This window comes from Coregonus lavaretus (genome assembly GCF_964263955.1).
Source record: "Coregonus lavaretus genome assembly, chromosome: 26".
NCBI classification, from domain to species: domain Eukaryota; kingdom Metazoa; phylum Chordata; class Actinopteri; order Salmoniformes; family Salmonidae; genus Coregonus; species Coregonus lavaretus.
Genome location: NC_140013.1, coordinates 20,134,321 through 20,147,111, shown reverse-complemented (window position 1 = coordinate 20,147,111; position 12,791 = coordinate 20,134,321). Strand labels below are relative to the sequence as shown.

The 12,791-nt window shown below is 44.5% G+C and overlaps 1 pseudogene across 1 annotated transcript; it reads left to right on the top strand.

Annotated features, from left to right (window-relative positions):
• The first annotated feature begins 60 nt into the window (after positions 1-60).
• Positions 61-12,146, top strand: LOC311101917 (arsenite methyltransferase-like; annotated as a pseudogene). Its single transcript, XR_014615758.1, has 11 exons — positions 61-145; positions 2,509-2,628; positions 3,006-3,156; positions 3,388-3,522; positions 3,676-3,745; positions 3,894-3,975; positions 4,210-4,341; positions 4,512-4,654; positions 5,140-5,223; positions 5,417-5,504; positions 9,848-12,146. The product of XR_014615758.1 is annotated as an arsenite methyltransferase-like (transcript).
• The last annotated feature ends 645 nt before the right edge of the window (positions 12,147-12,791 follow it).

Sequence of the window (12,791 nt, the reverse complement as noted above, 5' to 3'; positions counted from 1 at the left end):
TAATTCAAAGTCCCCGGATGAAGAAACGGAAGTCTCGTCAGTTGGACAGGATGTTTGGGTTTCAAAGTTCCACGGTTCAAAGTTCATCCTGAGTCTGCCTCAAAAAAATATTCATTTGTCAACACAAGAGCATGACAATGTCAAGGTAGGTTTGTTTTGAGATTACAACCATGCATGTAGCTACACTCATTATTAAAGGTAGCTAAAACAAGACGTTGTTTTGATCTCCTTGAGTACCGACCATGGTACCTACCCTCAGCCCATTGCCTGACTAGCTTATGTGCCGAATACATTATGATGTTACAGGTGTCAAATTTATGGGCATGTGGCAGCAGTATGTAGGAGGAAGGTTCCAAGGTGTGAGAAGTGTGCAGAAGGGCATGAGACAAAGGAATGTGTTGCATTGGGGAAAGTAGTGGTATGTGCTAATTGTAGGGGTGGCCATGGGGCTGGGGATCAGAAATATCCCGTGCGAGAGAAGCAGGTTGAGGTTTCCAGGGTAAGAGTAGTGAAGAAGTTGTCATATGCTGAGGCAGTGAAGAAAGTAGAGGAAGAGGGGTCAAGGGGGGGGAGTGGTGAGAGTAGTAGAGATGTACCAATGCAGAGGGATAGGACAACAAGTGATATATGTTTCAGTAAGATTGGATTTTTAGGGTTTATAGCAATGGTTATTAATTGTACTGCAGGGATGGAACGTAAGTCGAAGAAAATTGAGGTTGTGGTGGCAGCTGCAGAGAGGTATTTTGGTGTGCGAGACTTGACATCAGAAGAGTAAATGTAAGAGTTACGGGAGTGTTAAGTGGTGATGCCCCATCATTTCAGGTTGAGGGCATGAGGTAGGAATGAGTTATTAATAATTTTTTGAAATTGTGAGTGTAGTGTTAGAAGGTAGGGTATTTCTTTATTTTATTTTTCAAGCAATATATAAGGGAGTTGTACTCCAGTCTAGTAGGTGGCAGTAATGCAACAAATTGGATGCCAACCGCCGTTAAACCTCATTGAAGAAGAATAAGTAGTACCCTTAGCCCAGGCATGCGCAATAAGTGTTGCGCCTAGTTCTATGCATCTTGGTGCAACATGCCCTCGCCACTGTCTTGAAGTAATTGTTCTACACATTTTGAAGAGAAACCAAAAGGGTTCAAAATATTACGTATTTTAGCACTAACAGATGAGAGGACAGCTAGAGTACTTTTCCCGGACATTACCCCACCCATACAGTCTGCATTACTGTGTCCAGACTGTGTAAAACTTCTCAACACAAACACGGTCAAATCAGGCTTAAAAATAACAATTTCCACCGTGACTCCTCCGGTCATTATGTCAACAAAACAAGTGCATGACAATGTCAGGGTAGGTTTACCCTTACGAAAAAAAGATGCCGTCAGAGTGCAGTATAACTGTAGTACACTGAAGTATAACTGTAGTTAGAGTGCAGTATAACTGCAGTATGCTACAAATACTGCGTCCAAAATACGTTTTTTTTACTACAGTAATTTTGCAGTGTAACTGGGGTTTCAAATCTTTTTTTGTAAGGGTATCATCAGATTTGCTATCAGAATAATGTAGGTTAGGGCAGGCAAGCCTGTTCCTGGAGTGCCGCAGGTACTCTAGGATTTTGTTCCAATTAGGCACCACGCCTGCCCAACTGAGCTAATTGATCAGTAAAGTGATTGCCTAAATTCAACACACCTGGTGTTCCAGGTCTGATAAATCTAAAACATGAAGTGCCTGAGGCACTCCAGGAGCAGAGTTGCCTACCCCTGGGTTATGGGGGTTGGCTTGACAGTCGCTGGACCCGGGTTCCAATTCGCAACAATATCATATCACTTTGCCTGGGGACCAGACAGATTAATTTAGAAATTGGAAACATATCGTAGACACAAATACATTTCAATTACAGAAACATACAAATGTCATAAAAAATCGGGTATATGTACCACCGCATCAAGTCCTAATGACAATAACATTCCTCAGTAACATGTGAGTCAACCAAACTTTTAAACTTTTAAAGGTCTGGAGAGAATTTGAAGACCACGGAGCTGATTAGCTAAAACACTTTTTTGCCATGATCCGTTCTTATTTTAGGAACCGTTAAAAGTAAGTAGGAGACCGTAACTGGTATTTATTTTCTGACCTTATTAAAGAAGAACAGAGATAGTGTCAGTTTTCCCAAAACTGCCTTAGTTCATAGTATAGCAATGTTTAAGCCTATGTAGAGTCAACGAAGACCAGCCAACAGCGCTATAAAGATTACAGTGTGTCAGATGCTTTTGGTTGGTAATAAACCTAAGAGCTGCATGATGCATGGAATCAAGTACCTTCAGGGTAGTGCTTGAGGTCTGCATATAAATTACATCAGGGCATTGATGATCATGTCCAATTGAATGAGTGTGCTTGTTCTAGATCAGTGGAACAGTTGCTGGGGACACCTAAGGATGGAGAGGTTTGGGAAACACTAGTACCATGTATTTTAATAGTGACATTTATATATTTTGATCTCTTCCTCAGTAATACTATGGTTCTCGCCTGGAGTCCGCCTGTGATCTGCAGACCAGTGCTGCCTGCTCTCTACCCTGCAGGCCAATGCCCAAGAGTGCTATGGAGGCCCTTAATCTCGTTCAACCTGAAGTAACCAAACTGTATGATGATGGAAATGAACCAATTGATTCAGGACTGCTTCTGTTGAGAATGTATCTATTTGTATAATGGTACAGAAGTAGAATACATACATTTCCAACCAATATACATGAATAAAGACTAATATTGCAGAAATGTGAAACTGTTAGGACACACACTCTTTGTTCCAGATTTAGCAGACACTCTTATCCAGAGCGACTTAGTGCATTCATCTTAAGATAGCTAGGTGGGACAGCCACATATCACAGTCATAGTAAGTACATTTTCCCTCAATAAAGTAGCTATCAGCAAAGTCAGAGCTAGCAAGAAGGAAAAGAGCGAGTGTTAGTTCACGAAATGCTATATATTCCTATGTCGTTTTGTTCTAGGTTCTTTGGCTGTGGTCTTCCAGTTCCAGAGAAACTTAAGGGCTGCAGAATATTGGACCTGGGCAGCGGTTCCGGTAGAGACTGCTATGCCCTCAGTAAATTGGTTGACGAGACCGGCCATGTCACAGGCATTGAAATGACTGAGGAACTGGTATGTTTAGCACCTAGATCTACATATTCACAGACCCTACATCTTCAGTAATCTAACAATAATTCCATTACATTGGTGTGTGATATTCTGCTTTCTGCTGTGATCGTGTGTGGCGGAGTTGGTAGAGCATTGCCCTTGCAATGCCAGGATCATGGATTTAATTCACGCTGGGGTCATCAATACAAAAATCTATGCGTAGAATCGGCTACTAAATGCCTTCTTTGTGCTCAGATTCTAGTGTCCCGTAAATATATCCAGTACCGCCAGGAGAAGATTGGCTTTGAGAAACCCAATACCACCTTCCTCCAGGGGTATATGGAGAAGCTAACTGCAGCTGGCATTGAGAATGACTATGGATATCATAGTGTAAGTTCAGGAACCATCATGTTACTTTGCTATCAAAACAATGAGTCATTCTTTCTCAAATGTAATCTTTTGATCGTTTATCTGTTTTAGTCTGTTTCACGATCTGTTGGGAAGGTGAACAAAAATCCCCCTTTTATCTACTGTTTCTTCCAGGTCAAACTGTGTCATCTGTTTATGCCCTGATAAGAAAATGGTTCTACGTGAAGCCTACAAGGTCCTCAATGTGAGTAGTCCACCACACTGCCTGTTATCATTGCATAACATGATTATTAAAAACAGTATCCCAGGGCTTTATAAAATACAGATGGCAGTGACTGTGTCTCATAAAAAGTACCACTCTCTTTCTTTGCCTCTCTCCCTGTGTGATATAGGAGGGTGGTGAATTGTACTTCAGTGACATGTATGCCAGCAATGTTGTTCCTGACCACTTAAAAGAAGATCCAGTAATGTGAGGTAAGTGATCAAGTTGCACCTTCCTAGCAGACAAAGAATGTTTGATAATGCATATTATGCTTCTGTAGAAAAGCCTATCTCTTATCAAAAATATTTTTCAGATTCAGTCTCATTGGTGACATCTCAAAGTTAATTTACCCATAAGTTGTTTCGCTTGACCCGAGTGTGCCGTGCAAATTGTACAACTGCACTTCACACTGGTGATGTTTTCTTTTCTGTTGTGTTTTGTGATAGGTGAGGGAATGGGCGGTTCCCTCTATTGGCGAGACCTCATCTCATTGGTCCAGGAGGTGGGCTTCAGCACTCCTCACCTCGTCTCAGCCAGTCACATCGAGGTCTTCAACTGCGAGCTCAAAAAGAAAGCAGGTACATGCATCTCCATGACTGTCTAAGGCTGCTTACTTTAGGATGGAAAAAGTATGCAGTTCTTACGCTAACCTAACCTCACTAATAACACATTTATTAATGTTGTCTAGAAGCATTTAGTATAAACAATGTATGCCTAGTCAGTCACTTCCATCTCCAATGTGTTGCAGGTGATATTAGCTATGCATCTGGCACTTACCGGCTCTTCAAGTTGCCCAAAAAGCTTGAGATGTCAAGTGCAATAGTGACCTACAAGGGGACTGTGCCTGACTACCCGTGTCAGCTGGAGTTTGATTCCTCCCACTGCTTCAAGGTATGTTGGTGCAAACACAGCAGGGGTCTCCAAACCTGTTCCTGGAGAACTACCAGGACGGTTTTCGCACCAACCTGATTCTAATAATTAGCTGGTTGATCAACTGAATCAGGTTAGTTACAACAGGGGTTGGAGTGAAAACCATCAGGAGGGTAACTCTCCAGGAGCAGGGTTGGAGAGCCCTGAAACACTGCATAATAGGACTACCCTCACCTAAGCATTTTTCATAAAGGCAGCATTGGTTGCTTCTGTTTATGTAGCAAGGTAATGTTGTTCCCTTAGTTTATGAACAAGTGTTTACAAGTGTTTTACTTGTGTATGCATATTGAAACAGTAGTTGATATGGACCACTGATACACACTTTTTATACATACATTTCTGAAAATGGATTCCACACTACATTAGGTCAATGCACAAATTGTGTGGGTTGCCTAATATGCTAAGTGAATGTATAATCCCTGTGATGTTTACTTTGTGCTGTGCAGAAAGACGTGGCGCTGCAGGATGATGGGGAGATGGCTGCTATCCTCCAGTGCTCTCGCTTCTCCCCTGACTTCTGCATCCAGAAGGTAGGTACCACTTTACAAAGGTAACACCTTACATTGTTGCTGTTATAGCTCTATAATAGCAATGTAATTACAATAGTAACAACATGGTACCCAAAAGCAATCAGGGACTGTTTATTACTCCGCAAATACCTCAACTGGCGTTTACTCGTGATCATTTGAATCCTGAACTGTGTCCTCTGCGTTCCCTTTTCAGTATGGCCACGTCAGCCCATTCCTGCTGGCCGATAAGCTGGGCTCCTCGGTGAAGCAATGCTCCAAAACAGGCAAAGCCGCAGGAGGCTGTGAGGAGACCTAACTAACTACACCTGGATGACAGGGTGTATGGCCCAATAATCTCTCCTTCCTCCTGAAGTGTGCACTCATTAATTACTTCCCACAAATCTAAAAGCATTGGATTGTTGTTGGCCTGGGCTATTGGGAGTTTCCACCATATTTCTTATACCAGTCATTTCCTTTCATATCATTGTGCACTTGAAGGAGAGGTTATTTGGATGCACCCAATGTGACAGAAAATACGTCAATTTTGATGTCCGCACCTATGTAGCACAAATTATATAAAAAAGTTTGTAGTGTGCCTTGAATTTTATTATGTGACATTTGGAGCATTACCTGGATAATACATGAGACTGTAGCTGTCACGTTTCCTCACGTTGCTCCCCTCCGGCGCTCTGATTCGCCGGTCTACTGAGCCACCGGCCTGAGCGCACCACCTCGGCAACACAGGAATGGAAACCCAACGCTCCCTAATCACCTCCAGCGCACCTGCACCTCATCATCTCATCACCACCACTACAGTGCCTTGCAAAAGTATTCATCCCCCTTGGCATTTTTCCTATTTTGTTGCATTACAACCTGTAATTTAAATGGATTTTTATTTGGATTTCATGTAATGGACATGAACAAAATAGTCAAAATAGTTTCAAAAAATTCAAAAAAATAAATAACTGAAAAGTGGTGCGTGCATATGAATTCACAGCCTTTGCTATGAAGCCCCTAAATAAGATCTGGTGCAACCAATTACCTTCAGAAGTCACATAATTAGTTAAACAAAGTCAACCTGTGTGCAATCTAAGTGTCACGTGATCTGTCACATGATCTCAGTATACATACACCTGATCTGAAAGGCCCCAGAGTCTGCAACACCACTAAGCAAGGGGCACCATGAAGACCAAGGAGCTCTCCAAACAGGTCAGGGACAAAGTTGTGGAGAATTACAGATCAGGGTTGGGTTTTAAAAAAATATCTGAAACTTTGAACATCCCACGGAGCACTATTAAATCCATAATAAAAAAAATTGAAAGAATATGGCACCACAACAAACCTGCCAAGAGAGGGCCGCCCCCCAAAACTTACGGACCAGGCAAAGAGGGCATTAATCAGAGAGGCAACAAAGAGACCAAAGATAACCCTGAAGGAGTTGCAAAGCTCCACAGCAGAGATTGGAGTATCTGTCCATAGGACCACTTTAAGCCGTACACTCCACAGAGCTGGGCTTTACGGAAGAGTGGCCAGAAAAAAGCCATTGCTTAAAGAAAAAAAATAAGCAAACACGTTTGGTGTTCGCCAAAAGGCATGTGGGAGACTCCCAAAACATATGGAAGAAGGTACTCTGGTCAGATGAAACAAAAATCTAGCTTTTTGGACATCAAGGAAAACGCTATGTCTGGCGCAAACCCAACACCTCTCATCACCCACGAGAACACCATCCCCACAGTGAAGCATGGTGGTGGCAGCATCATGCTATGGGGATGTTTTTCATCGGCAGGGACTGGGAAACTGGTCAGAATTGAAGGAATGATGGATGGCTTTAAATACAGGGAAATTCTTGAGGGAAACCTGTTTCAGTCTTCCAGAGATTTGAGACTGGGACGGAGGTTCACCTTCCAGCAGGACAATGACCCTAAGCATACTGCTAAAGCAACACTCGAGTGGTTTAAGGGGAAACATTTAAATGTCTTAGTCAAAGCCCAGACCTCAATCCAATTGAGAATCTGTGGTATGACTTAAAGATTGCTGTACACTAGCGGAACCCATCCAACTTGAAGGAGCTGGAGCAGTTTTGCCTTGAAGAATGGGCAAAAATCCCAGTGGCTAGATGTGCCAAGCTTATAGAGACATACCCCAAGAGACTTACAGCTGTAATTGCTGCAAAAGGTGGCTCTACAAAGTATTGACTTTGGGGGGGGGGGGGGGGGGGGGTGAATAGTTATGCACGCTCAAGTTTTCGTTTTTTTTGTCTTATTTCTTGTTTGTTTCGCAATTTTTTAAATTTTGCATCTTCCAAGTGGTAGGCATGTTGTGTAAATCAAATGATACAAACCCCCCAAAAATCCATTTTAATTCCAGGTTGTAAGGCAACAAAATAGAAACATGCCAAGAGGGGTGAATACTTTCGCAAGCCACTGGACTGTTCAATCATTGTTGTGTGTAATTGTTAGCGTTGTGTCATTTACTCGCTCTTTGTAATTCTCTTTCTCATTGTTAAGTAAACCTTTACCTTGTTGATTCCTGCGTCTGCGTCCTGCCTCTTCGTATCCTGAGTACTCGTCCCAGAATTACACACCTCTCACGAAAATGGATACAGCAGGTAATCCTCCTGGGGTTTCCCAGTACCTCAACTAGCACCAGCAGCAGCTTTCCCAGTTGAACGCCGCCATGCAGGAAGTGCTCCAAACTCTGCATAATCTGCCCAGCGCTCCGGTTCCACCTCAGGGAGAGCGAGTGCACCCAGTCCACCTGTTCCTGTGAGTACGCAGATCTCTCCGATGTCTTCTCTTCATCAAAGGCCACGTGTCTCCATCCTCACAGACCCTGGGACTGCGCCATTGACCTGCTGGAGGGACAACACCCCCCAAAGAGTCGCATTTACTCCCTTTCCATGGCGGAGACTGAGGCCATGGAGAAGTATGTGGCGGAGACCCTGAAATGGGTTCATCAGACGCTCTACCTCTCCTGCCTCCGCCAGCTTCTTCTTCGTGGCCAAAAAAGACAGAGGACGGAGGCCGTGCATTGACTACAGGGGGCTGAACGCAGTCACCACCAAGTACCGGTACCCCCTCCCTCTGGTTCCGTCGGCCATCGAGCAGCTACGAGGGGCCCGGTACTTTACCAAGTTGGACCTGAGGATTGCCTACAACCTGATCCGAATCCGGGAAGGAAACGAGTGGAAGACGGCATTCAGCGCTACCTCAGGCCACTATGAATACTGCGTCATGCCCTACGGCCTCGCCAACGCACCTTCTGTGTTCCAGTCCTTCGTCAATGACGTGTTCCGAGACATGCTGAGTAGACAGGTGGTGGTGTACATCGACGATATCCTGATCTACTCAGCTACGTTTGAGGAGCACGTCAGGGACGTCCGAGCTGTCCTACTCCGCCTCCGGGAACACAACCTGTTGGTGAAGGGGGAGAAATGCGAATTCCACCAACAGGCCATCTCCTTCCTGGCATACAGGATCAGTCCTCAGGGGGTGTTCATGGAAAGAGAGAAGACGGACGTCGTCAGGTCATGGCCAGTCCCCACCACCATCAAGGGCCTACAGAGCTTTCTGGGCTTCGCCAATTTCTACCAGCCTTTCATCAGGTCCTTCAGCTCCATAGCTGCCCCGCTCACCTCTCTCCTTAAGGGTGGACCTCAGAAGCTGGTCTGGAACTCTGAGGCTGACGCTGCTTTCAAGAGGCTGAAGGAGAGGTTCACCACAGCGCACATCCTAAAACACCCAGATCCATCTTGTCCTTCGTCCTGGAGGTGGACTCATCTGAGGAGGGCGTGGGTGCAGTCCTCTCCCAGCAGCATGGTAAGCCAGAGGAAATGTACCCCTGTGCCTTTTTCTCTAAAAAGCTTAACACTGCAGAGAGGAACTATGGAGTTGGAGACAGGGAGCTGTTAGCGGTGGTCCTCGCTCTGGAAGAATGGAGACACTGGCTGGAGGGCGCAGTCCATCCATTCCGGATTCTTACTGACCACTGGAATTTGGAGCACATACAGGCAGCGAAACGGATGAACTCTCGTCATGCCAGGTAGGCCCAATTTCTTACTCGCTTTCAGTTTATTCTGTCCTACCGCCCAGGATTCCAGAATGTGAAAGCCGATGCACTCTCCAGGATGCACCACACCGGAGAAAGGAAGGATCTGGGGGTCCTATCCTGCCCCCGTCTCTCATCGTTGCACCTGTCATTTGGGATGTGGACAAAGACATCCGCATGGCAGCTCTGGAGGACCCGGCGCCTGCCAACGACCCCCCCGGGGCGTGTGTATGTACCCACCAGTAACCGTGTCCGCCTGCTTATCTGGGCGCACACCACCCTTATGGCAGGGCACTCCGGTATTACGCGCACCCTGCATTCTCTATCACAAAAATACTGGTGATCCACCTTGGTTACTGATGTCTCTCGCTATGTCAACTCCTGTTCTGTATGTGCCCAAACGAAAACACCTCTGAACTCCCCGGCAGGCAAACTAGTTCCTCTACCAGTGCCTCAGCGACCTTGGTCACACCTGTCCATAGACTTTGTCACCGACCTCCCACGTTTTGACGGCTTCACCACAGTCATGGAGGTCGTAGATCAGTTCTCAAAATCATGCCGTTTTTTGCCACTAACTGGTCTTCCTTCTGCTCTCCAGGTCGCTGAGATCCTGTTCCAACAGGTCTTCCTGCACTATGGACTTCCGGAGGACATTGTCTCGGATCGTGGCCCCCAATTCACCTCCCGAGTGTGGAAGGCTTTCCTGGAGAAGATCGGGGCCACGGCCAGCCTCACTTCTGGGTATAGGCCTCAGTCAAATGGGCAGGTGGACGCATGAACCAGGAGCTGGGGAGGTTTCTTCGTTGCCACTGTCAGGACCGGCAGGGTGAATGGGCAAGGTTTTTCCCTGGGAATATGCCCAGAACTCCCTCGTTCACTCCTCCACGGGGATCACTCCCTTCCAATGCGTCCTGGGGTACCAGTCGACCCTGGCCCCTTGGACACCCAGCCAGACCGCGACTCACAACTCAGAGTGCTTTCAAGACAACTCAGAGAAAAAAATTAGGTCAAATCATGATGTCAGTGATCTTCAGGTCGGAAAGTCGGAGTCCTAGAAAGATGCCGAGTATCCAATTTGGAATTCCGAGTTGGATGACCGTTCCCAGTTCCCAGTTGTCTTGAACGCTCGGAAGTCTGAGATTTCCGAGTTCCCAGTTGTTTTGAATGCAGCATTAGCCAGACTAGCAGGGTTTCCACTAGTTACCACTGCCAGAAAGTCATAAGTAGATTAGATTTTAGATTAGTTTAATACTCACATGGACAGGGTTGCAGATGTAATTACAGGGTACAGTGAAAGGGGGAGACGGTAACTGATTAGTGGTGGCTATTCAGCAGCCTGATGGTCTGGGGTTAGAAGCTATTGGCCAGTCTTACAGTTTTTGCCATGATGCTCCTGTACTGCCCGTGTCTGAGTGATGGAAACGGGGAGAACAGGCTGTGGCTGGGGGCCCTGATGATCTTCTTGGCCTTCCTGCAACACCTGGTGTTGTAGGTGTCCTGGAGGGCAAGCAGTGTGCATTCGGCTGAGTGTACCACCCTCTGTAGCGCCTTGCGGTCCCTGGCGGTGGAGTTGCCGTACCAGGATGTGATGCAGCTCGATGGTGCTCCTGTAGAACACTGTGAGGGCCCTCGGGACCAGGCTGAATTTCTTCAGCATCCTGAGATTAAAGAGTCACTGTCGTAAAAATGTATGAAAACTACAATTAGCATTTTAGGTCTTAAGGTTAGGTTTAGTCATAAGGTTAGCAGTGTGGTTAAGGTTAGGGTTAGGTTTGAAATCACATGTTAAGAAGATACATTTTAGAAATAGGCGGGGTTTATGACTTTGTGGCTGCGGTAACTAGTGACAACCAACTAGCGCAGTAGGGTCCAGTTGCATACAACATCTTAAAGCTGCAATATGCAACTTTTTGGGCAACCCACCAAATTCACATAGAAATGTGTTATAGATCTCTCATTGTCATTGAAAGCAAGTCTAAGAAGCGATAGATCTGTTTATGTGCGCTATTTCTATGCTTCCCATTCTTCAGTTTTGTTTTTGTGTCTTTTACTTTCGGTTTTGTACACCAGCTGAAAATACAATATTTCTGGTTATGGAAAATTATATTTCACAGCAGTTTAGATGGTACAATGATTCTCTACACTATACTTGCTTGTTTTGTCACATAAACTGAAATTAGGCAAACTATTCGAATTTTAGCAACCAGGAAATGGCAGAGCGATTTCTGCTAAGTGCATCTTTAAGTGTTTCCCTTAAAGGTTTACCTTAAGGAATAATTGTACCTTACCTAAGGGAATTGTTTAAGGGTGTTGCATGGAGTCCCTCAAACATTTCCTTAGATATGGGCATCATTTAAGGGTTTAAGGTAGTTTGAAGGCATGTACTCCAGAAATAATATATGGTTGGCATGGAGACGACCTGATTCACTGGGCGCATTTGAGTGGTAAGGTGAAAGTAGCCGAATGTAGATGTAATTGGGTACATATGCACCGACAGCAAGTCAGACAACTTCTGCTGTTTCTAGGAAACATGACAATGGCAGACATGGCATTCACCTTTGTTATTGCCGATGAAGTAAATGGAATCGAAATACCACTTCTCCAACACAAAGCTGAACATGATCAACATGGTCCAAGGAATGAATATCCTGATGATAAGGAAATTAGATACCAGCCCAAGTTCTTTCTAACAGTCACAAGACTTGTTTTGTATTTTTGTTATGTTTTTTCTCCAAATATAACCAGGTAGTGAATGCATAGGGTACTAGAATGAGTACATACAGGTGTTTTCTTTGCAGCATATGGGATATGCTCTGTTGTTTGCTATTACTTCATGCCCTTGTACCTTCCTCATTATTATTTTGTGATTGTGCAACATGGAATTGTAACAGATGTGATTAAATGGAGTCCACAAAGATTCTGTATGGTAATTGATTGCATGTCAGCATCACTACAGCCAGATTTTTATTCACACTTAATAGACGATCAACACATTTTTATTTGTTTGGTGACAACAATATTACAGACAAGACAAATTGTAGGCTATACCATGGGACACAACATTAAAGTAACATCTAGATAAATACATTAGCTATATTGTCGCAAGTAGAATATTTCATGTATCTATGTTAGACATTTTGATCACATATAGGCCTATGTAATTAGATTGTAAGGATGTAAGGATAAAGATGTATTTAAGCTCTAAATAGTCATCCACACAAAAGAGTAAGCATGCATTGATAATACATCAACCATTTATGAGCATGTAGTACCTTTTGCTTCGAAAAAAACAGAAGATTGTCTCCAACAATGCTTTTGGTTCCGACTTCGAGGAGCAACTGCAGAAATGTTCTGTCGAATGCAGTCAAAAGTTCATGACCTTTGATCACATGGTTGTTGTAATTATAAGGTGAATGCACCAATTTGTAAGTCGCTCTGGATAAGAGTGTCTGCTAAATGACGTAAATGTAAATGTAAAATGTAAAGGTCATGCGGTCGACATTGTGGCAAGTCGGACAATTTCTATAACCATAATGCAACAC